General features: G+C 43.6%; 1 long non-coding RNA gene across 1 annotated transcript; it reads left to right on the forward strand.

The window, feature by feature from the left end:
* On the forward strand, positions 1–26123 carry LOC143768513 (uncharacterized). Its single transcript, XR_013213911.1, has 4 exons — positions 1–73; positions 22139–22259; positions 23656–23721; positions 25962–26123. It is a non-coding gene; the product is annotated as an uncharacterized LOC143768513 (long non-coding RNA).
* The last annotated feature ends 315 nt before the right edge of the window (positions 26124–26438 follow it).

The following is a 26438-nucleotide window of genomic DNA, read 5'->3' on the forward strand; positions in this document are numbered from 1 at the left end:
CTGATAAGAAGATGTGACGAGGAATGGACAAGGTATGGTGAGGAATAGAGGGGCCGGAGAGGTGAGTGGTAAGGTGAGTATAACCATTTTCTTATGTTTAACTTTTCAATGGCTCCTTACAGTTCAGCAAAATGGTGGCCAGCTGACAGTACTGAATCTGTGTGGAAGCAAATTACAAAAAAATCTGCATTTTATGAATGCTGATTTTTATAAATCTCAAATAAATTATTTTATCTTTCCATTTTAGGCCTGGTCCTTAACCCTTTACCGACATGAATAATGCAAGTCGGTAGCGGGTGTATGGAGCAGGCTCATGGGATGAGCCCGCCCCATACCCAGCAGGTAATGGCTGATTGTTACAGCCAGGATCTGCATCTAACAGTTGCAGGTGGTGCAAAGCGCTGACTGCAAATGTTAACCTATTAAATGCCACTGCCTATACCGTGTGTATAATTGTGTGTGCCATTGGCTTCTGTACAGACCTGTGTTGTTTAGCCCAGGATTAGATATTCAGCAAATCATTGTTTTCCCAGAGGTCATCAAAGACGCTGTGAATCAACGTAAATCGCATGTTGTTTAAATAAAATAATTAATGGTAAAACTGTCCGACATTAAAACGACTTAATGCTTTCTCTGGCCCTATGATCATGTTTGATTTGGCCAAGTACCAAAGAGGAACTTTGTCTTTTTACTTGTGGTCTCAAGCATCATTTCAGGTTGTCTGACATTAATTAGAGCTGACTGCACTCCATTTGCTGGTAGACTGGCTTTTACATTAACTTTAAGTCTGCCAAAATAATCCCACTTTTTAACCAGCAGCACATGGTGAGCTGTTATCATATGTGGATGTTTGTTTTGGAAGAACACGCATCAGTTTTCATTTTACCCTTTTATCACACAAGTGCAGCATATCAGTATATAATCAGAGAAGTTTTTAGTGTTATTGATTTTATTTAAAAAAAATCTCATATCTGTCCTTTGATGTCATTAGGTTTATTATTTACTTATGCTTCCCATATGGTTTGATACACAATATATTTTTCTTAATCTATTTTTCTTTCCTTTTTTTCCTTCTAGCAAGTCAATCCATCTATGCTATGTTTACAATATATTAATGGATTTGTTTTGTGATCTACCAGTATTTAACTTTTTTCACAATGTATATTGCAATTTGAAAAAGTGTTGCATCTAAACCTTCCAACTTTGGATTCACTTTCATCTTTGGCTCTGAATCCACGGATAAAACTACATCAATGTATGATTCCAGCCTAAACTTGGCCAATGCTGTCATTTTCAGCTGATATTTTCATATATGCAATAAATACAAATTTTAAATAAAGCACCAAATAACTGTCCAGTAGGTAGAGCCACAACAAAGCTTTTCTTTTTCCAATACGGAACTCTAAATCCTTTGCAAAGTCATAAATTAAAATTAGTTGAATGATTGGAAACAGTTTCCAGAAACAGTGTGGGAGCAAGTATCAACTAATGAAGCTTAGCTCTTATAGCTGCCTCTGGAGGAACTTGTATGTTGAATATAATAAAAGTATATACCAAATATACCCGAGTATAAGCCGACCCCAGTATAAGCCGAGGCACCTACTTTTGCTATGGAAAACTGGGTAAGCTTATTGACTCGAGTATAAGCCGGGATGCATTGCCCCCTCATCCCTGTCCTGCCATGCGTGGCTTCCCCCGTCACTGTCCTGGTATGCATGGCTCACCCCCGTCCTGTCCTGGTATGCATGGCTCACCCCGTCCTGTCCTGGTATGCATGGCTCACCCCGTCCTGTCCTGGTATGCATGGATCACCCCATCCCATCGTTGTATGGCTCCCCCGTCCCATCATTGTATGCATGGCTCCCCCGGTCCCATCATATGCATTGCTCCTCCCATCCCATCATTGTTTGCGTGGCTCCCCCATCCCGTCATTGTTTGCGTGCCCCCCCATCCTGGTATGCATGCTTCCTATTACAAAAAAAAAATCCTACTCAGCCTCCTCCTCCTTATCGTCGCAGCATCTCATTCCGGCTTCTAGCAGCTCTTCCTGTGCTGAGCAATCATGTGGCATCGCTCATAAAAGTAATAAATATGCGCTCCACGCCTTTGGGAGTGGAGGTGCGTGCACATTCATTACCTATATTAGCGGAACCATGTGATCACTCAGCAGAGGAAGAGTTGCCGGCGCCCGGACCAACAAGATGCTGCGACGGTGCAGAGAAGGGTGATTATGATGTCTTCTCGAAGCCGGCGGCTGCAGCTTCAGCTTTCATTGTCATTGTGCTATAAGAGAAATTAATATTCATTTATCTTTAGCAGCTGCACAGTCACAGCCACAGCTGCCGGCTCCTGCCGCTGCTCTGCCGCTCCCCCCTCCCCCGCCGGTTTCTGGACAATGACTCATGTTTGAGCCGATGGGGGCATTTTCAGCACAAAAAAATGTGCAGAAAATCTCAGCTAATACACGAGTATATACAGTAGTAATAGTTTAAACTCCCAAAATGGTGCCTATAGCCAAAGAGAATTAAATCAATTCATTCTAGAATTATACAAGGGCTTTGAGCTGTGTCATTAAAATGTATTAAGAAATTATTCTGCACAACATGTTGGACCTTAAGAACAGCATAATTTTAAAGGGGTTAAGGGTGGTCCACAGTTTATAACAACAAATCTCTAAAATAGAAAAAATTGTAGTAGTATAGTATACATTGTACTTTTCCAGTTTATTTATATTTTCTCTATATGAAGATTTTTTCGCTGCCTTCCTTCAGATCAATAAACATAATGTAGACAGACAAATATAGATGTAGTTTACAGTGGGCACGGAAAGTATTCATCCCTAGCTGGGTATGGAAAACCACAAGAAAAGGGTCAAAAGTATATTTACCGAAATGCAATCAATTTATTAATATTATATTTATGCAAAATTACATCAATCCAGAATAACACTACCAAAAGCAGGTAACATGGGGATTTTGTGAACCAAAGAATAGCATAGTTGACAACTTAATTACACTAATAGAGAAAAATAAATAAATAGAAAGAGTTATTATGTGCTGCATATGATGTAAGAGCACACTAAATGCCAAGGGATCACGATAGCCACGTTCCTACTTAGTCCCATAAGGGGTCAAACTCCAAGTGGACAGGGAACATGGATATTGATTAATCCATTAGTAAAGTGCCACAGTGCATATCAGTGCATGTAGGTTAAACTAAGTATCCATAATAAAAGTGCAAGTGCTAAAACTTACATAGTATTCCACAAAAATTGAACCCGGCCTGCCACTTCTACACGTGTTTCGCCCGTCTTCGTCAGGAGGCCTGGCTAACAGTTATGTGTGTCAGTATATGAAGGAAGTTGTACCAATCAGGGGCATCCGGTATTAGGTGATGTAGTCCAATGAGCGGCGCATGCGTGAACGTTATCACACCACGTGGGGGCACTTCCTCCTTCGCCCATGGAACGCAAGCAATACACCGCTGCTAAGCAGCAGGGATCATGTGCGTGCCGGTGGACAGCATCGGGAAGGCCCGGGTGTAGCGAGACATGGGCATGCGCACTGACCATGGAAAAGGAATCAATGAATATAATGAATGGCAGGTAACAAATATGGAATGTAGACAAAATTAAAAAAGGGGGGAAAACGGGAAAAAGGAAACTCAAAATTAGATATACATGTATGCAAAAATAAATAAATAGAATAAGAGTTGAAGTGTTGTTAAACTGCATAATGAAAGTAAAGCGGAAGTGTTAAGTGTGCAAAAAGTGAATAATGCATTACTAAAATAAAATAAGAAAACCACAGGGGACATGAAGTGCATAAATGAAAAAGTAGCACAAAGAGGAGAAGGAAAAATGAAAACCAAAAGTGTAAAAAATACGCTACCGTTCAAAAGTTTAGGGCCACCCAGACAATTTGATGTTTTCCATGGTAACACATACTTTTATTAATAAAGTGAGTTGCCAAATGAACTGAAAATCTAGTCCAGACATTGACAAGGTTCCAAAAAAAGATTTTTATTTGAAATAATAATTTTCTCCTTCAACATTTGCTTTTGTCAAAGAATACTCCCTTTGCAGCAATTACAGCATTGCAGACCTTTGGCATTCTAGAAGTTAATTTGCAGAGGTAATCTGGAGAAATGTCACCCCATGCCTCCAGAAGCCCCTCCCACAAGTTGGTTTGGCTTGATGCGCACTTTTTGCGTACCATACGGTCAAGCTGCTCCCACAACAGCTCAATGGGGTTGGGATCTGGTGACTGCGCTGGCCACTCCATTATAGATAGAATACCAGCTGCCTGCTTCTTCCCTAAATAGTTCTTTGGAGGTGTGCTTTGGGTCAGTGTCCTGTTGTAGGATAACATTGGCTCCAATCAAGCGCTGTCCACAGGGTATGGCATGGCATCTCAAAATGGAGTGATAGCCTTACTTATTCAAAATCCCTTTTACCTTGTACAAATCTCCCACTTTACCAGCACCAAATCAACCCCAGACCATCACATTACCTCCACCATGCTTGACAGATGGCATCAGGAACTCTTCCAGCATCTTTTCAGTTGTTCTGCGTCTCACAAAGGTTCTTCTGTGTGATCCAAACACCTCAAACTTGGATTCGTCTGTCCTTAAAACTTTTTTCCAATCTTCCGCTGTCCAATGTCTGTGTTCTTCTGCCCATAATAATCTTTTCCTTTTATTAGTAAGTCTCAGATATTGCTTTTTCTTTGCCACTCTACCCTGAAGGCCAGCATCCCGGAGTCGCTTCTTCAGTATAGACGTTGACACTAGCATTTTGCATGTACTATTTAATGAAGCTGCCAGTTAAGGACCTGTGAGGCATCAATTTCTCAAAATATAGGCCTCCCTCTTCTCTTTCTATTCTGGTTAGAGCCTGTTTGTGCTCTCCTCTGAAGGGAGTAGTACACATCAATGTAGGAAATCTTCAGTTTCTTGGCAATTTCTCGCATGGAAAGCCTTCATTTCTAAGAACAAGAATAGACTGTTGAGTTTCGCATGAAAGTTCTTTTTTTCTGGCCATTTTGAGAGTTTAATGGAACCAACAAATGTAATGCTCCAGATACTCAACTAGCTCAAATGAAGGTCAGGTTTATAGGTTCTGTAATCAGCCAAACTGTTTTCAGCTGTGCTAACATACTTGCACAACGGTTTTCATGGATATTCTAACCATCCATTAGTTTTCTTACACAGTTATCAAACACAAAGTACCATAAGAACACTGGACTGATGGTTGCTGGAAATGAGCCTCTACACACCTATGAAGATATTGCATTACAAACCAGATGTTTGCAGCTAAAATAGTCATTTACCACATTAACAATGTATAGAGTGTATTTCTGAATCACTTAATGTTAAACCAACCACATAGTGAGAAAAAACTCACCTAAATTAATGAGTGATATTCACTATAAATACAATCTGATAACCTACTCAAAAGTGAATATACAGAATCAGAATACCAGATACTTTAAAATAATTTTATTAAATATAATTATTAAAAACTGGGGGAAACTGACAGCAAAATATCACATCACATATCACATATCATAGTACAAAAAGTGAATACATCATAAGAGACACAGATCCCATAGCATATACATATATAACTGACTAACCCCCAAAGATATCCATATAAAGTGCAAATCTTATAAGCAGCCTATTAAGACTGGGTAAAATTTATAAGTGGTATATAGAGGATATAAGTACCAGTATAATAGTGATCCGTGGCTCCCAAGGACTCAACTTGGGAAAGAACCTTGAATAAATTCCCACCCCTCATACCCAAGGTTACCTAAGGTATGGCCATGATATGGAGACCCCTTGCATCTGAGTTGTGAACTGCTTTAAAATGTTGTGGGAGCGTCTTAAGCTGTTCGCCTTCTTTGGCCTCCTTGGTTTTCTCTATGTCTCGCACTTGTTCCTTTATCCTTATGCGTAACTCTCTTGTTCTCATGCCAATATATATTTTATCACATGGACACAGTGCGAGATATATTACACCTTGCAATGTGCAGGTCAGATATTTTTTAATTTGAAAAATTTTAGTTCCATCGAAATTATAGAATTGTTTACTTTTGACTGTATTAGCACAGCCTTTACATCATTTGCAAGGAAAAAAAAACATGTATTTCTCCTAAAAGACTGTTGTGTGATAGTTTAACAGGAGAATAGTGACTTCTTATTAACAGATCAGATAGGTTCTTGGATCTTTTTGCTGTTATCAAAGGCTTGTGAGTGAGAGTTTTCCTCAAAATTGGATCATCCATCAAGACATTCCACCAGTTATGAATAATTTCATTCAATTCCCTCCACTGGCTGTTATAAGATGCAATTAATCTCACCTTAGATGTATCAGATGCTTTCTTCCTGTTATTATTTTGATAGAGCAACTGATTTCTAGATACATTCTGTGCTCTCCTATAGGCATGTCGATTTGATCTATGCCAATAGCCTCTTTCTCAGAATCTAGAATAAAGATCTGCAGCTTGAACCTGATATGCATCCTTCGTAGACAAATTCTTTTAGCCCTCAAATATTCTCCCACTGGAATTGATCTAATTGTGGAAGGCAGATGAGATGATTGCGCATGTAGAGTGGAGTTAGTAGCCAAGGGTTTTCTGAAAATGGTGGTAAGAACAGAACCATCATTATTTATGGAAATGTCAATGTCTAAAAAGGTTATCCTACGTCCGTAGGAATAGGTCAAGTAAATGTTCATCAAAGTCAGTAAAAAGCAGATTCTTTAGGAGCGCTGGATAGGTAGCTCTAGTGGAGGGAGGGTGCACAGTCCCTTCGAAGCTGCAGCCGAACACCTCCGAAGGAGGACAGAAACAGGAAAAGGGTGAAACTCGGTCAAAGGAGCTCCGAATGGAAACTCTGACACCAGAATGGGGTTTAAGCCATTCTGGTTTAGAGTTTCCCTTCGGCGCTCCTTTGACCAAGTAAATGTTCATGTCATTCTTATTCAGGGTAGACTTTAAATCTTGCAGCTCATCCTTGGTACCTTCCCAAACAAAGAGAAGAATGGATCTACCTGTGGCAATACATTTCTGTCTCCCAAATCATAACATTATGGACATGAAATTACTTGTGCTAAAAGGTAACTTCAAATTGCAGAAAGACAGGAGAGTCTGGGAATATAAACTGATGACGACCTTTGACACTCTAACTGCAGGAATGAATGTGTCACATGGATTTATGTATTTTTACATCAACTTGGGAACTTGCCCATCAGACCATGTGGGGTCATCACAACAGAGACCCTAATCACAGGACAATAAAACAATCCTTATCTAAGAATTGGCCCAATATTTATGGACGTACAGTAACTTTATCACCCATGGTAATTCTGCTTCATGTCACCTGGCTTATTCATGGTTTTTTTCCCCTCTTTTTTTTTTTTCTATACTATGTTGTGCATAAATATGTGATTCTTCAGACGTATGTAGTCTCGAAAGCTTGTAATTTGTTACCATCTTTTCAGTTAGCCATTAAAAGGTATCAACCACTGAGGACTCTCAATTCTAAATATTTTTCCAAACAAATAGAATATCATCAATGTATCTTATCCAATTCTGAATTTTATCAATACCAGGGATGGCTGAACACTGAAAAATGTTGCATTCCCAAAAGCCTAAAAGCAAGTTAGCATATGAGTGGGCCCAGGCCGCCACCATAGCTGTTCCTTGTAACTGGAGGAACACCTGATCCTTGAACGTGAAACAATTATGGGTTAAAACAAACAAAGTTAGGAGAAATGTAATCATAGTACTGTCCAAATTAGTGTTATATAAAAACCAGGAGACTGCTGCTAGACCTTGGGTATGCCTTATAGAGGTGTAAAGTACCTCAACATCAGCTGTTCCGAAAAACATATTTTCTTCCAGATGTAATTGATCTATTCACTTTAGTGCTGCTCCAGTGTCTGGGGTAAAAGAGGGCAAAGTACAGACAATTGGTTTTACATAATAATCAATTATCCTGCAAATTATTTCTGTTAAAGGGAACCTGTCACCCCCAAAATGACTGGTGAGGTAAGCTCACCGGCATCAGGGGCTTATCTACAGTATTCTGGAATGCTGTAGATAAGCCGCCAATGCTACCTGAAAGAGGAGAAAAAGACGTTAGATTATACTCACCAAGGGGCGGTCCCGGTCCGGTCCGGTCGGATGGGTGTCTCCGGTCCGCTCCGGCGCCTCCCATCTTCATTCCATGACGTCCTCTTCGGGTCTTTACGCCATGGCTCTGGCGCAGGCGTACTTTGCCTGCCCTGTTGAGGGCAGAGCAAAGTACTGCAGTGTGCAGGCGCTGGAAAGGTCAGAGAGGCCCGGCGCCTGCGCACTGCAGTACTTTGCGCTGCCCTCAACAGGGCAGGGAAAGTACGCCTGCGCCGGAGCCACGGCGTAAAGACCCGAAGAGGACGTCATGGAATGAAGATGGGAGGCGCCGGAGCGGACTGGAGACACCCATCCGACCGGACCGCAGCGGGACCGCCCCTGGGTGAGTATAATCTAACGTCTTTTTCTCCTCTTTCAGGTAACATTGGCGGCTTATCTACAGCATTGCAGAATGCTGTAGATAAGCCCCTGATGCCGGTGAGCTTACCTCACCAGCCATTTTGGGGGTGACAGGTTCCCTTTAAGCTCTCATTACCGGACAATATGATACGACTCGGTGGATCAAAGGCATTCTTATGTGACTTGGGGAGGAGATAAAAATTTGATAGTTTGGGTTTGAGTGTCTCAATTCCTCCTAATGTGCTTCCATAAGAATAGAAACAAGTTCACTTTGAAATTCTTGAAGAGATATATGAGTTAGTCTCCTATAGAACTCGCCATTGGAGAGAAACTTGAAGGCCGTCTTTTCAAAAAGGTCATTTGGACAGTTGGCCACATTCCTGTCATGATTCCCAATGGCAGGGAATTTGTCAACATAACACGGGCAAAAACAGGACGAGCTCTAGGGTGATGGAACCTGAGCTGACCGCGATCGTGAACCTCAACACTCAACTAACAGTAGCCGGGGGACGTTCCTGGGGGGCCCCTAGACGTCTCGCGCCAGCCGGTGATCTAGCTTCCCCTATCAGAAGAATAACAGACCTCACTTGCCTCCAGAGAAATATTCCCACAGAGATAGCAGCCTCCCACATATAATGACGGTGAAATGAGAGGAAGGCACAAACGTAGTTATGAAAACAGATTCAGCAAAATGAGGCCCGCTTAAGCTAGATAGCAGAGGATACAAAAGGTGAACTGCGCGGTCAGCTGAAAAACCCTTCAAAATACCATCCTGAAATTACTTGAACTCATGTGCCAACTCATGGTACATGAGTGGTAATTTCAGCCCACTAGAGCAACCAGCAGCAGAGAATTACATATCTGCAAGCTGGACTAAAAAAAACATGAAAGCAATCATGAAACAGGGAAATACAGACTTAGCTTGTCTTGAAGGCCTATGAGCAGGTAACAGAGACACACACTGATACATTGATAGCCGGCAAGGGAATGACAGGAAAGCCAGGTTAAATAGGAAACACCCAGCCACTGATGGACAGGTGGAAACCAGAGACCGCAACCCACCAAAGTCACCCAGTACCAGTTGTAACCACCAGAGGGAGCCCAAAAACAGAATCCACAACAGTACCCCCCCCTTGAGGAGGGGTCACCGAACCCTCACGAGAACCCCCAGGGCGATCAGGATGAGCTCTATGGAAGGCGCGGACCAAATCAGTCGCATGAACATCAGAGGCGACCACCCAGGAATTATCCTCCTGACCATAACCCTTCCACTTAACCAAATACTGGAGTTTACGTCTGGAAACATGAGAATCCAAGATCTTCTCAACAACATACTCCAATTCTCCCTCCACCAGCACCGGAGCAGGAGGCTCAACCGAAGGAACAACGGGCACCTCATACCTCCGCAATAACGACCGATGGAACACATTATGAATAGCAAACGATGCTGGGAGATCCAAACGAAAAGATACAGGGTAAAGAATCTCCAAGATCTTATAAGGACCGATGAACCGAGGCTTAAACTTGGGAGAAGAGACCTTCATAGGGACAAAACGAGAAGACAACCACACCAAGTCCCCAACACGAAGTCGGGGACCCACGCGGCGACGACGATTAGCAAACTGCTGAGCCTTCTCCTGAGACAACTTCAAATTGTCCACCACCTGATTCCAAATCTGATGTAACCTATCCACCACCACGTCCACTCCAGGACAATCCGAAGGCTCCACCTGACCAGAGGAAAAACGAGGATGAAACCCCGAATTACAAAAGAAAGGAGAAACCAAAGTAGCAGAACTAGCCCGATTATTAAGGGCAAATTCGGCCAGTGGCAAAAAGGCAACCCAGTCATCTTGATCAGCAGAAACAAAACACCTTAAATAAGTTTCCAAGGTCTGATTAGTTCGCTCCGTCTGGCCATTCGTCTGAGGATGGAATGCAGACGAGAAAGACAAATTAATGCCCATCTTAGCACAAAACGTCCGCCAAAATCTAGACACAAACTGGGATCCCCTGTCCGAAACGATATTCTCCGGAATCCCATGCAAACGAACCACGTTCTGAAAAAACAAAGGGACCAACTCAGAGGAGGAAGGCAACTTAGGCAAGGGTACCAAATGAACCATCTTAGAAAAGCGGTCACACACAACCCAGATAACGGACATTTTCTGTGAGACAGGGAGATCTGAAATAAAATCCATGGAAATGTGCGTCCAAGGCCTCTTTGGAATAGGCAAGGATAACAACAACCCACTGGCCCGAGAACAGCAAGGCTTAGCCCGAGCACACACTTCACAAGACTGCACGAAGGTGCGCACATCCCTTGACAAGGAAGGCCACCAAAAAGACCTGGCCACCAAGTCTCTAGTACCAAATATTCCAGGATGACCAGCCAACACAGAAGAATGGACCTCGGAGATGACTCTACTGGTCCAATCATCCGGAACAAACAGTCTTTCTGGTGGACACCGATCAGGTTTATCCGCCTGAAACTCCTGCAATGCACGTCGCAAGTCTGGGGAGACGGCGGACAATATTACCCCCTCCCTAAGGATGCCAGTGGGCCCAGAGTCTCCAGGAGAGTCAGGCACAAAACTCCTGGAAAGAGCATCTGCCTTCACATTCTTTGAACCTGGCAAGTATGAAACCACAAAATTGAAACGAGAAAAAAACAACGACCAACGAGCCTGTCAAACGCCTGGCAGACTCAAGGTAAATCAGATTTTTGTGATCAGTCAAGACCACCACACGATGTCTAGCACCCTCAAGCCAATGACGCCACTCCTCAAATGCCCACTTCATGGCCAAAAGCTCCCGATTACCCACATCATAATTGCGCTCGGCGGGCGAGAATTTTCTAGAAAAGAACGCACATGGCTTCATCACCGAGCCATCGGAACTTCTCTGTGACAAAACTGCCCCCGCTCCAATCTCGGAAGCATCAACCTCAACTTGAAAAGGAAGTGAAACATCTGGTTGACATAACACAGGAGCAGAAGAAAACCGGCGCTTAAGTTCCTGAAAGGCCTTCACAGCCGCAGGAGACCAATTAGCAACATCAGCACCCTTTTTAGTCAAATCAGTCAAAGGTTTAACAACACTGGAAAAATTAGAAATGAACCGACGATAAAAATTAGCAAAACCCAAGAACTTCTGAAGACTCTTAACAGATGTAGGTTGTGTCCAGTCACAAATCGCCTGAACCTTGACGGGATCCATCTCAATAGTAGAAGGAGAAAAAATGTACCCCAAAAAAGAAATCTTCTGGACTCCGAAGAGACACTTTGAGCCCTTCACAAACAGAGAATTGGCCCGCAGGACTTGAAACACCTTCCTGACCTGTAGAACATGAGACTCCCAGTCATCAGAAAACACCAAAATATCATCCAAATACACAATCATAAACTTATCCAGATATTCACGGAAAATATTGTGCATAAAGGACTGAAAGACTGAAGGAGCATTAGAAAGTCCAAAAGGCATTACCAAATACTCAAAATGGCCCTCAGGCGTATTAAATGCGGTTTTCCACTCATCACCCTGCTTTATCCGCACAAGATTATACGCACCGCAAAGATCTATCTTAGTGAACCACCTAGCCCCCTTAATGCGAGCAAACAAATCAGTCAATAATGGCAATGGATACTGATATTTGACTGTAATCTTATTCAGAAGGCGATAATCTATACAAGGCCTCAGGGAACCATCTTTTTTAGCCACGAAAAAAAAAACCTGCTCCCAGAGGGGACGAAGATGGACGAATATGTCCCTTTTCCAAGGACTCCTTAATATAATTCCGCATAGCAGTATGCTCTGGCACTGACAGATTAAATAAACGACCCTTAGGGAACTTACTGCCAGGAATTAATTCTATAGCACAGTCACAATCCCTATGAGGAGGGAGCGAATTGAGCTTAGGCTCCTCAAAAACATCCCGATAGTCAGACAAAAACGCAGGGACCTCAGAAGGAGTAGATGAAGCAATTGAAATCAGAGGTGCATCATCATGAACCCCCTGACATCCCCAGCTTAACACAGACATTGTTTTCCAATCCAGGACTGGATTATGAGTTTGTAACCATGGCAGACCAAGCACTAGTACATCATGTAAATTATACAGTACAAGGAAGCGAATCACCTCCTGATGAACGGGAGTCATGCGCATGGTCACTTGTGTCCAGTACTGCGGTTTATTCATAGCCAATGGTGTAGAGTCAATTCCCTTCAAAGGAATAGGAACTTCCAGAGTCTCCAGACTAAAACCGCAGCGTTTGGCAAAAGACCAATCCATAAGACTCAGGGCAGCGCCCGAGTCCACATAGGCATCGACGGAAATGGATGACAGTGAACAAATCAGAGTTACAGACAAAATGAACTTAGACTGCAGAGTACTAACGGCAAAAGATGTATCAACCTTTTTTGTGCATTTAGAGCATGCTGATATAACATGAGCTGAATCACCACAATAAAAACACAATCCATTTTTCCGCCTATAATTTTGCCGTTCACTTCTGGACTGAATTCTATCACATTGCATAGTCTCAGGTGCCTGTTCAGAAGACACCGCCAACTGGTGCACAGGTTTGCGCTCCCGTAAACGCCGATCAATCTGAATGGCCATAGTCATAGACTCATTCAGACCTGTAGGCGCAGGGAACCCCACCATATTATCCTTAATGGCCTCAGAAAGACCATCTCTGAAGTTTGCAGCCAGGGCGCACTCATTCCACTGAGTAAGCACCGACCATTTCCGAAATTTTTGACAATATACTTCCGCTTCATCATGCCCCTGAGAGAGGGCCAATAAAGCCTTTTCAGCCTGAATCTCCAGGTTAGGTTCCTCATAGAGCAATCCCAGTGCCAGAAAAAACGCATCCACACTGAGCAATGCAGGATCCCCTGGTGCCAATGCAAATGCCCAATTCTGAGGGTCGCCCCGCAGGAAAGATATTACAATCTTGACTGTTGTGAATTTGGATTCTGGGCTCCCCCGGTGGCCGCTTGTGGAATTGGACTTGTCATCCTCTTTCCTGTTTCACCTGTTTCCATCAGTAGTGGGTGTCGCTATTTAAGCTCATTTCTCTGGTGGTTTCTTGCCGGTCAACAATGTTATCTGATGCCTCTCAGTGCTTGTTCCTGCTTCTGACAACTACTAGATAAGTTGGACTTTTGTCCATGTTTTGTTTTGCCTATTTGCTCCAGTTCACAGCTGAAGTTTTGTTACTGTGTCTGGAAAGCTCTCGTTGATCAGGGATTGCTACTCTGGTGTTATGAGTTAATGCCAGAGTTTAAGGTAATCTCTGGATGGTGTTTTGTTAGTGTTTTTCTGCTGACCATGAAAGTATACTATCTGTCTTCTGCTATCTAGTAAGCGGACCTCAAATTTGCTAAAGACTATTTTCCTGCTGCGTTTGTTGTTTCATCTGAACTCACCGTCATTATATGTGGGGGGCTATTGTCTTCTTTGGAATATTTCTCTAGAGGTGAGCCAGGTCTTATATTTCCCTCTGCTAGCTATTTAGGTCTTAGGCCAGAGCTGGGCATCTAGCAATAAATAGGAAATGCTACCTGGCTATTTCTAGTTGCGCGGCAGGCTTAGTTCATGGTCAGTATAGTTCCATCTTCCGAGAGCTTGTCCCTCTATAGGCTTGCTATGATCTCTGCTTGCAGAGATCATGACAGTTTGACCGGCCATAAAGTGTTAAAGACCCAGGTTGAGAAAGGAGAGTTATAAGAAGTCTGCTGGAATTTATTTTTTTTTTTTTTTTTTTTTTTTTTTTTTTTTGTCCTCCAGTTTGCCTTGCTGCAGTCTTTTTTCTCTCTCTCCTCCTAATCTCTGTATGGCTCTGTGTGCACCTGACAATAATGGATCTTCAGAGTGTAACTGCGGGTTTGAATAATCTCATCACGAAAGTACAAAATTTACAAGATTTTGTGGTACATGCTCCAGTATCTGAGCCGAGAATTCCTTTGCCGGAGTTCTTCACAGGGAATAGAGCTAGCTTCCAGAATTTCCGAAATAATTGTAAGCTGTATTTGTCCCTGAAGTCTCGTTCAACTGGAGACCCTGCTCAGCAGGTTAGGATTGTGATTTCCTTGCTCAGGGGTGACCCTCAAGATTGGGCCTTCTCATTGCCAGCAGGGGATCCTGCGTTGCGCGATGTGGATGCGTTTTTTCTGGCCTTGGGCTTGCTTTATGAGGAACCTCATTTGGAACTTCAGGCAGAAAAAACTTTGATGGCACTATCTCAGGGGCAAGACGAAGCTGAGGTTTACTGCCAAAAATTCCGTAAATGGTCTGTGCTTACTCAGTGGAATGAGTGCGCCTTGGCGGCAACTTTCAGAGAAGGTCTCTCTGATGCCGTTAAGGATGTTATGGTGGGGTTCCCTGTGCCTGCAGGTCTGAATGAGTCCATGACAATGGCTATTCAGATTGATAGGCGTCTGCGGGAGCGCAAACCGGTGCACCATCTGGCGGTGTCTATGGAAAAGACGCCAGAAAGTATGCAGTGTGATAGAATTCTGTCCAGGAGCGAGCGACAGAATTTTAGACGGAAGAATGGATTGTGCTTCTATTGTGGGGATTCTACTCATGTTATATCAGCATGCTCTAGGCGTACAAAGAAGCTTGATAAGTCTGTTTCCATTGGCACCATTCAGTCTAAGTTTATTTTGTCTGTGACCCTGATTTGCTCTTTGTCATCCATTGCCACGGACGCCTATGTTGACTCTGGCGCCGCTCTGAGTCTTATGGATTGGTCCTTTGCCAATCGTTGTGGTTTTGATTTAGAGCCTTTGGAGACTCTTATTCCTCTGAAGGGGATTGACTCCACCCCATTGGCTAATAATAAACCACAATACTGGACACAAGTAACCATGCGTATCAATCCGGATCACCAGGAGATTATTCGTTTCCTGGTGCTGTATAATTTACATGACGATTTGGTACTGGGATTGCCATGGTTGCAGTCTCACAATCCAGTCTTGGACTGGAGAGCAATGTCTGTGTTGAGCTGGGGATGTAAGGGTATTCATGGGGACTTACCTTTGGTTTCTATTTCGTCGTCCATTCCCTCTGAAGTCCCTGAGTTCCTCTCTGATTATCAAGACGTCTTTGACGAACCCAAGCTTGGGTCGTTACCTCCGCACCGTGAGTGCGATTGTGCCATAGATTTGATACCGGGTTGCAAATATCCAAAGGGTCGTTTGTTTAATCTGTCTGTGCCGGAACATGCTGCTATGCGGGAATATATAAAGGAGTCTTTGGAAAAGGGACATATTCGTCCATCTTCTTCTCCCTTGGGAGCTGGGTTTTTCTTTGTCTCAAAAAAGGACGGCTCTTTGAGACCATGTATTGATTATCGGCTTCTGAATAAGATCACTGTTAAGTACCAATACCCATTGCCATTGCTTACTGATTTGTTTGCTCGTATAGAGGGTGCTAAGTGGTTCTCTAAAATTGATCTTCGTGGGGCGTATAATTTGGTGCGGATCAGGCAGGGGGATGAGTGGAAGACCGCATTTAATACGCCCGAGGGCCACTTTGAGTATTTGGTCATGCCTTTTGGTCTTTCTAATGCCCCTTCAGTTTTCCAGTCTTTTATGCATGATATTTTCCGCGATTTTCTGGATAAATTTATGATAATATATCTGGATGATATTCTGATTTTTTCTGATGACTGGGACTCTCATGTCCAGCAGGTCAGGAGAGTTTTTCAGGTTCTGCGGTCTAATTCTTTATGTGTGAAGGGGTCTAAGTGCGTTTTTGGGGTCCAGAAAATTTCCTTTTTGGGGTATATTTTTTCTCCCTCTTCCATTGAGATGGATCCCGTCAAGGTGCAAGCTATTTGTGACTGGACTCAGCCCTCCTCTCTTAAGGGTCTTCAGAGATTTTTGGGCTTTGCCAACTTTTACCGCCGATTTATTGCTGGTTTTTCGGATGTCGTTAAACCACTGACTGATTTGACCAGACATGGCGCTGATGTTGCTAATTGGTCCCCTCATGCTGTAGAGGCCTTTCAGGAGCTTAAGCACCGTTTTGCCTCTGCCCCTGTGTTACGTCAGCCTGATGTGAATCTGCCTTTTCAGGTTGAGGTTGACGCTTCGGAGATCGGAGCTGGGGCAGTGTTGTCGCAGAAAGGTTCCGACTGCTCCGTCATTAGGCCTTGTGCCTTCTTTTCTCGCAAATTTTCGCCCGCAGAGCGGAATTATGATGTTGGGAATAGGGAGCTTTTGGCCATGAAGTGGGCGTTTGAGGAGTGGCGCCATTGGCTAGAGGGGGCTAAGCATCAGGTGGTGGTATTGACTGACCACAAAAATTTGACTTATCTTGAGACTGCCAGGCGCCTGAATCCTAGACAGGCGCGCTGGTCTTTATTTTTTTCTCGCTTTAATTTTGTGGTGTCATACCTACCGGGTTCTAAGAATGTTAAGGCAGATGCCCTTTCTAGGAGTTTTGACCCGGACTCTCCTGGTAATGCTGAACCCACAGGTATCCTTAGGGAGGGAGTAATTTTGTCGGCCGTTTCTCCTGATCTGCGGCGGTCCTTGCAAGAGTTTCAGGCGGATAGACCGGATCGTTGTCCGCCTGATAGACTGTTTGTTCCGGATGATTGGACCAGTAGAGTCATCTCTGAGGTACATTCTTCTGCATTGGCAGGTCATCCCGGAATTTTTGGTACCAGGGATTTGGTGGCAAGATCCTTCTGGTGGCCTTCCCTGTCACGAGATGTGCGAGTCTTTGTGCAGTCATGTGACATTTGTGCTCGGGCCAAGTCTTGTAGTTCTCGGGCTAGCGGACTGCTGTTGCCCTTGCCTATTCCTAAGAGGCCTTGGACACACATCTCGATGGATTTTATTTCAGATCTGCCTGTTTCCCAGAAGATGTCTGTCATCTGGGTGGTCTGTGACCGTTTCTCTAAAATGGTCCATTTGGTTCCTCTGCCCAAGTTGCCTTCTTCTTCTGAGTTGGTTCCTCTGTTTTTTCAGAATGTTGTCCGATTGCACGGTATTCCTGAGAATATTGTTTCTGACAGAGGTACCCAATTTGTGTCTAGATTTTGGCGGGCATTCTGTGCTAGGATGGGCATAGATTTGTCGTTTTCATCTGCTTTTCACCCTCAGACTAATGGCCAGACCGAGCGGACTAATCAGACCCTGGAGACATATCTGAGGTGTTTTGTCTCTGCTGACCAGGATGATTGGGTTGCTTTTTTGCCATTGGCAGAGTTCGCCCTCAATAATCGGGCCAGCTCTTCCACCTTGGTGTCCCCGTTTTTCTGTAATTCGGGGTTTCACCCTCGATTTTCCTCCGGTCAGGTGGAATCCTCGGATTGTCCTGGAGTGGATGCGGTGGTGGAGAGATTGCATCACATCTGGGGGCAGGTTATGGACAATTTGAAGTTGTCCCAGGAGAAGACTCAGCGTTTTGCCAACCGTCATCGTCGTGTTGGTTCTCGGCTTTGTGTTGGAGATTTGGTGTGGTTGTCTTCTCGTTTTGTCCCTATGAGGGTCTCTTCTCCTAAGTTTAAACCTCGGTTCATCGGCCCTTATAGAATATTGGAGATTCTTAATCCTGTTTCTTTCCGTTTGGACCTCCCTGCGTCCTTTTCCATTCATAACGTTTTTCATCGGTCGTTATTGCGCAGGTATGAGGTACCTGTTGTGCCTTCGGTTGAGCCTCCTGCTCCGGTGTTGGTGGAGGGTGAGTTGGAGTACGTTGTGGAGAAAATTTTGGACTCTCGTGTTTCCAGACGGAGACTCCAGTATCTGGTCAATTGGAAGGGTTACGGCCAGGAGGATAATTCTTGGGTCAATGCATCTGATGTTCATGCTTCTGATCTTGTTCGTGCCTTCCATAGGGCTCATCCTGGTCGCCCTGGTGGATCTGGTGAGGGTTCGGTGCCCCCTCCTTGAGGGGGGGGTACTGTTGTGAATTTGGATTCTGGGCTCCCCCGGTGGCCGCTTGTGGAATTGGACTTGTCATCCTCTTTCCTGTTTCACCTGTTTCCATCAGTAGTGGGTGTCGCTATTTAAGCTCATTTCTCTGGTGGTTTCTTGCCGGTCAACAATGTTATCTGATGCCTCTCAGTGCTTGTTCCTGCTTCTGACAACTACTAGATAAGTTGGACTTTTGTCCATGTTTTGTTTTGCCTATTTGCTCCAGTTCACAGCTGAAGTTTTGTTACTGTGTCTGGAAAGCTCTCGTTGATCAGGGATTGCTACTCTGGTGTTATGAGTTAATGCCAGAGTTTAAGGTAATCTCTGGATGGTGTTTTGTTAGTGTTTTTCTGCTGACCATGAAAGTATACTATCTGTCTTCTGCTATCTAGTAAGCGGACCTCAAATTTGCTAAAGACTATTTTCCTGCTGCGTTTGTTGTTTCATCTGAACTCACCGTCATTATATGTGGGGGGCTATTGTCTTCTTTGGAATATTTCTCTAGAGGTGAGCCAGGTCTTATATTTCCCTCTGCTAGCTATTTAGGTCTTAGGCCAGAGCTGGGCATCTAGCAATAAATAGGAAATGCTACCTGGCTATTTCTAGTTGCGCGGCAGGCTTAGTTCATGGTCAGTATAGTTCCATCTTCCGAGAGCTTGTCCCTCTATAGGCTTGCTATGATCTCTGCTTGCAGAGATCATGACACTTGACCTGCTGAGCAGGGTCTCCAGAGGAGCGAGATTTCAAAGAAAGAAACAATTTGCAATTGTTCCTGAAATTCAGGAAGGTAGATCTATCTCCAGAAAAAAACTCTGGAATAGGAATTCTAGGTTCAGACATAGGAGTGTGAACAACAAAATCCTGTATATTTTGAACTTTTACAGCAAGATTATTCAGGCTGGAAGCCAAACTCTGGACATCCATGTTAAACAGCTAAGGTCAGAGCCATTCAAGGGTTAAGAGGAGGTAAGAAGCAGCTAGACAGCAATTAAGGGCTAGGCAGCAAAACTCTGAGGGGGAAAAAAAAAAAATTTCCCTTCAACACTTCTTTTTCTCCTGCTTCAGCCCAAACAATTAACACTTTGTGGGCCGGCTATACAGTCATGATTCCCAATGGCAGGGAATTTGTCAACATAACACGGGCAAAAACAGGACGAGCTCTAGGGTGATTGAACCTGAGCTGACCGCGATCGTGAACCTCAACACTCAACTAACAGTAGCCGGGGGACGTTCCTGGGGGGCCCCTAGACGTCTCGCGCCAGCTGGAGATCTAGCTTCCCCTATCAGAAGAATAACAGACCTCACTTGCCTCCAGAGAAATATTCCCACAGAGATAGCAGCCTCCCACATATAATGACGGTGAAATGAGAGGAAGGCACAAACGTAGTTATGAAAACAGATTCAGCAAAATGAGGCCCGCTTAAGCTAGATAGCAGAGGATACAAAAGGTGAACTGCGCGGTCAGCTGAAAAACCCTTCAAAATACCATCCTGAAATTACTTGAACTCATGTGCCAACTCATGGTACATGAGTGGTAATTTCAACCCACTAGAGCAACCAGCAGCAGAGAATTACATATCTGCAAGCTGGACTAAAAAAAACATGAAAGCAATCATGAAACAGGGAAATACAGACTTAGCTTGTCTTGAAGGCCTATGAGCAGGTAACAGAGACACACACTGATACATTGATAGCCGGCAAGGGAATGACAGGAAAGCCAGGTTAAATAGGAAACACCCAGCCACTGATGGACAGGTGGAAACCAGAGACCGCAACCCACCAAAGTCACCCAGTACCAGTTGTAACCACCAGAGGGAGCCCAAAAACAGAATCCACAACACATTCCCTCCTTTGTGAGCCATTTTGAAGATTACATCTTTCCATCCTTATAATTTCTGAATATTTTTTTATCTCTAAGATCAGAGGGCCCTAAATAATATTTACGATTGATGTTTTCTATACCTTTTAAATTTTTCACTCTTTCTTTCATTGCAGCCATTTGGTAAATTCTAAAAAGTTAATTTTTTTTCTCATTTATGTACACTCTGCACCCCATCATTTTTGCATATTTATTAAAAAAGAAAAACTGAAATATCACATGGTCATAAGTATTCAGACCCTTTTCTCAGTATCGAATAGAAGCACCCTCTTGAGATAGTACAGCCATGACACTTCTTGGGAATAATGCGACAAGTTTTTCACACCGGGATTTGTGGTTCCTCTGCCATTCTTCCTTGCAGATCCTCTCCAGTTCCGTCAGGTTGGATGGTGAATGTTGGTGGACAGCCATTTTCAGGTTTCTCCAGAGGTTTCTCCAGAGATGCTCAATTGTGTTTAGGCCAGGTTTCTGGCTGGGCCAGTCAAGAATGGTCACAGATTTGTTCTGAAGCCACTCCTTTGTTATTTTAGCTGTGTACTTAGGGTCATTGTCTTGCTGGAAGGTGAATCTTCGGACAAGTCTGAGGTCCAGAGCACCCTGGAAGAGGTTTTCATCCAGGATATCTCTGTACTTGGCTGCATTCATGTTTCCTTCAATTGCAACCAGTCGTCCTGTCCCTGCAGCTGAAAAACACCCCCATGCATGATGCTGCCACCACCATCTTTCACTGTTGGGATTGTATTCGACAGGTGATGAGCAGTGCCTGGTTTTCTCCACACAAACCGCTTAGATTTATCACCAAAAAGGTCTTTCTTCATCTCATCAGGGAGTCCTTCATGTGTTTTTTAGCAAACTGTATGCAAGTTTTCATATATCTTGCACTGAGTAGAGACTTCCGTCAGGCCACTCTGCCATAAAGGCCCGACTGGTGGAGGGCTGTAGTGATAGTTGACTTTGTGGAACTTTCTCCCATCTCCCTACTGCATCTCTGGAGCTCAGCCACAGTGATCTTGTGGTTCTTCTTTACCTCTCTCACCAAGGCTCTTCTCCCACGATTGCTCAGTTTGACTGGATGACCAGGTATAGGAAGACTTCTCGTGGTCCCAAACTTCTTCAATTTAAGGATTATGGAGGACGCTGTGCTCTTAGAAACCTTGAGTACTGCAGAAATTCTGTTGTAATCTTGGCCAAATCTGTGCCTTGCCACAATTCTGTCTCTGAGCTCCTTGGCCAGTTCCTTTGACCTCATGATTCTCATTTGGTCTGACATGCACTGTGAGCTATGAGGTCTTATATAGACAGGTGTGTGCCTTTCCAAATCAAGTCCTATCAGTTTAATTAAACACAGCTGGTCCCCAGTGAAGGAATAGAACCATCTCAAGGAGAATTACAAGGAAATGGACAGCATATGACTTAAATATGTGTGTCTGAAAGGGTCTCAATTCTTATAGCCATGTGATATTTCAGTTTTTTTTATTACATTTGCAAAAATGTCTACATGTCTGTTTTTTTCAGTCAAGATGGGGTGCAGAATGTACATTAATGTGAAAAAATGAACTTTTTAGAATTTACCAAATTGGTGCAAAGAAACAAAGAGTGAAAAATTTAAAGAGGTCTGAATACTTTCCATACCCACTGTACATAATTAGATATGAAAATAAATATAGTTAGATATAATAGATAGATAGATAGATAGATAGATAGATAGATAGATAGATAGATAGATAGATCAAATGACATCCCAGTGAAAAAAAAAGAAAAACTTGCCCTATACCATTCTCAGACTGTTGAAGCATCAGAGAGCATGAATTTTTCTCACCTCCAGAGGAAACGGTGGGCAGCGGTGAAATGCGCTTCGAGGAGTGCAGAAGTCCTGGTCTTTTCTTCCTACAATATGGCCACAGGTAATAATTAGCTATTTAGTCATTGATTTATTAGGATTAGGTTTTCTACATGTCATTATACACAGCCATATTAGTAATAGATTTGCATATATACCTGGACACTATTGAAGTGATAAATGGTATTTTCATAGTATATACATTTTAAAATTCATCAGCATTTTTTGGTATGCTTATTTTGAGCTTAGATAGGCTAAATATTTATATTGTATAAATGATATTACAGTGAATGTACTTCTACTCTATAATTCTATTTATAGCTCTGACTATCATCTGAAATGAATTGTCTTATAGGGTTACAGCTTTCTGTATTCTGTTTTCAATATGTGGATAGTTTATTTCTATCTGTTTGTTGTATTTTGAATTTTGTTTAATAAAGTCTATTTATACTTTATTAGTGTTGAGCGATACCGTCCGATACTTGAAAGTATCGGTATCGGACAGTATTGGCCGATACCCGAAAAGTATCGGATATCGCCGATACCGATACCCGATACCAATACAAGTCAATGGGATACCAAGTATCGGAAGGTATCCTGATGGTTCCCAGGGTCTGAAGGAGAGGAAACTCTCCTTCAGGCCCTGGGATCCATATTAATGTGTAAAATAAAGAATTAAAATAAAAAATATTGATATACTCACCTCTCCGTAGGCCCCTGCACCTCACCGCTGTTAACCGGCAGCCTTCTTTGCTTAAAATGAGCGCGTTTAGGGCCTTCCATGACGTCACGGCTTCTGATTGGTCGCGTGCCGCTCATGTGACCGCCAGGCGACCAATCACAAGCCATGACGTCATTCTCAGGTCCTAAATTCCTAGAATTAGGAATTTAGGACCTGAGAATGACGTCACGGCTTGTGATTGGTCGCCTGGCGGTCACATGAGCGGCACACGACCAATCAGAAGCCGTGACGTCATGGAAGGTGCTGAACGCTCTCATTTTAAGCAAAGCAGGCTGCCGGTTACTACCAGGGAGCGTCAGAGGGTGAGTATATCCCTATTTTTTATTTGAATTCTTTATTTATTACATGGATATGGATCCCAGGGCCTGAAGGAGAGTTTCCTCTCCTTCAGACCCTGGGAACCATACACTGGGAACTTCCGATTCCGATTTCCGATACCACAAAAGTATCGGATCTCGGTATCGGAATTCCAATACCGCAAGTATCGGCCGATACCCGATACTTGCGGTATCGGAATGCTCAACACTATACTTTATTATATTGGATCATATGCTCCTTCATGTCCTCTATAGGTGTATGTCTGTCTATTTGAAGGGATCCCTGCTCTTACTCTTTGAGGACTTAAATGGTGTATCTAACATCGATTTGCATTATTGCGCAGTTCTTTCCATAATGCCCTGCAGCTATGACATCCTAAAGATTATTATATCTCATACAGTGGTGGTCAGTACCTGGATCACAACAGATCAGCAGCTCCCATCTTGAGAAAGCCTTTCTTCCATGTGTAAGTGTAAGCTCTTTTGGTCAGCAGGATTTTCTCTCTCCTGTAGAGTGTAAGCTCTTTTGGTCAGTGGGTTGCACTTTCTCCTATAATAATAATAATAATAATAATAATTTTATTTATGTAGCGCCAACATATTCCGCAGCGCTTTACAAATTATAGAGGGGATATGTACAGACAATAGACATTACAGCAAAAAAAATCAAAGTTTAAAATAGATACCAAGAGGAGTGAGGGCCCTGTAGAGTGTAAGCTCTTATGGTCAGCAGGGTCCTCTCTCTCCTGTAGAGTGTAAGCTCTTATGGTCAGCGGGGTCCTCTCTCTTCTGTAGAGTGTAAGCTCTTATGGTCAGCGGGATCCTCTCTCTCCTGTATAGTGTAAGCTCTTATGGTCAGCGGGATCCTCTCTCTTCTGTAGAGTGTAAGCTCTTATGGTCAGCGGGATCCTCTGTCTCCTGTATAGTGTAAGCTCTTATGGTCAGCAGGATCCTCTCTCCTGTATAGTGTAAGCTCTTATGGTCAGCGGGATCCTCTCTCTTCTGTAGAGTGTAAGCTCTTATGGTCAGCGGGATCCTCTCTCTCCTGTATAGTGTAAGCTCTTATGGTCAGCAGGATCCTCTCTCCTGTAGAGTGTAAGCTCTTATGGTCAGCGGGGTCCTCTCTCTCCTGTACAGTGTAAACTCTTATGGTCAGTGAGGTCATCTCTCTCCTGTACAGTGTAAGCTATTATGGTTAGCGGGATCCTCTCTCTTCTGTAGAGTGTAAGCTCTTATGGTCAGCGGGATCCTCTCTCTTCTGTAGAGTGTAAGCTCTTATGGTCAGCGGGATCATCTCTCTCCTGTATAGTGTAAGCTCTTATGGTCAGCGGGATCCTCTCTCTTCTGTAGAGTGTAAGCTCTTATGGTCAGCGGGATCCTCTGTCTCCTGTATAGTGTAAGCTCTTATGGTCAGCAGGATCCTCTCTCCTGTATAGTGTAAGCTCTTATGGTCAGCGGGATCCTCTCTCTTCTGTAGAGTGTAAGCTCTTATGGTCAGCGGGATCCTCTCTCTCCTGTATAGTGTAAGCTCTTATGGTCAGCAGGATCCTCTCTCCTGTAGAGTGTAAGCTCTTATGGTCAGCGGGGTCCTCTCTCTCCTGTACAGTGTAAACTCTTATGGTCAGTGAGGTCATCTCTCTCCTGTACAGTGTAAGCTATTATGGTTAGCGGGGTCCTCTCTCTCTCACCTGTAGAGTAGAGTGTAAACTCTTATAGTCACCAGGGTTCTCTTTTTTCTCCCTCTCCTATCTACCCCACTCATATTACAATTATTAAAATTCAAGTGCATTTATTCACCACAAATTGATTTTTGGTGTCAAAATTTGGCAGAGTATTTAAATTCGAATCTCAAAGAATCTGTTCATCTCGTTGGTAAGTCGCTGTGTGGTCGCTGGGGAGCTGTCACACAGACCGCTCTCCCCAGCGACCAACGATCAGGGGAATGACTTCGGCATCGTTGAAACTGTCTTCAACGATGCCGAAGTCCCCCTGCAGCACCCGGGTAACCAGGTTAAACATCGGGTTACTAAGCGCAGGGCCGCGCTTAGTAACCCGATGTTTACCCTGGTTACCAAAAAAAACAAACAGTACATACTCGCCTTTCGGTGTCCAGGTCCCTTGCCGTCTGCTTCCTGCTCTGACTGACTGAGCCGCCGTACACTGAGAGCAGAGCGCAGCGGTGACGTCACTGCTGTGCTCTCACTTCTCACTGTACGGCCGGGAGTCAGTGAGAGCAGGAAGCAGACGGCAAGGGACCTGACGGACATCAGAAGGCGAGTATGTACTGTTTGTTTTTTTTTACATTTACGCTGGTAACCAGGGTAAACATCGGGTTACTAAGCGCGGCCCTGCGCTTAGTAACCCGATGTTTACCCTGGTTACCAGTGAAGACATCGCTGGATCGGTGTCACACACACCGATTCAGCAATGTCAGCGGGGCCTCAACGACCAAAAAAAGGTCCAGGCCATTCCGACACGACCAGCGATCTCGCAGCAGGGGCCTGATCGCTGGTACGTGTCACACATAGCGAGATCGCTATGGAGGTCGCTGTTGCGTCACAAAACTTGTGACTCAGCAGCGATCTCGCTAGCGATCTCGCTATGTGAGACGGGGCCTTAATAGACATACAGATAGATTCTAGATAAACAAAACAGGTAGAGGAACTAATAGATAATCTTGTTTTTTCTCAAATTTTCCTGCCAGCAGTTTCTTCCCTACTTTCCTTGTCCTGCCCATACAGTGTAGATAGCTGGAGTCACATCGGATAAACTATGGCAGGAGATACTCTCTCAAGGTTCTGTTTGTCTAATTCCTCTGAAGAGTAATCTCACTTTTCCTGTTAAAGTACCACCCATGCTGCAAGAGGAAACAAGGTCATTTTCTCAAATAAACAGCGAAATAGACTCGGTGTATGCCTCTCTTGTGTTACATCCATGAAGTGTGCTGGATTACATCAAATAAAAGTTACATTTTGTTTGGCTTTGAACATAGAGTTCATCCGGTTATCAGTGGTCGGGAAACCAGTAACTTTAACCCTATAGTAAAGACATGTAAAAATTAACTGGGCTATTATCCATTAAGGAAGCTTGATTAAAAGAGGAACAAATGAGCAGTAAGTAAAATCCAGATATCACTTTCATTTCAGCTGCTGGAACAAGTCACTGAATCCAGTCATTGTTCGTC

Source organism: Ranitomeya variabilis, chromosome 4 (genome assembly GCF_051348905.1).
Source record: "Ranitomeya variabilis isolate aRanVar5 chromosome 4, aRanVar5.hap1, whole genome shotgun sequence".
Classification (NCBI taxonomy): Eukaryota; Metazoa; Chordata; class Amphibia; order Anura; family Dendrobatidae; genus Ranitomeya; species Ranitomeya variabilis.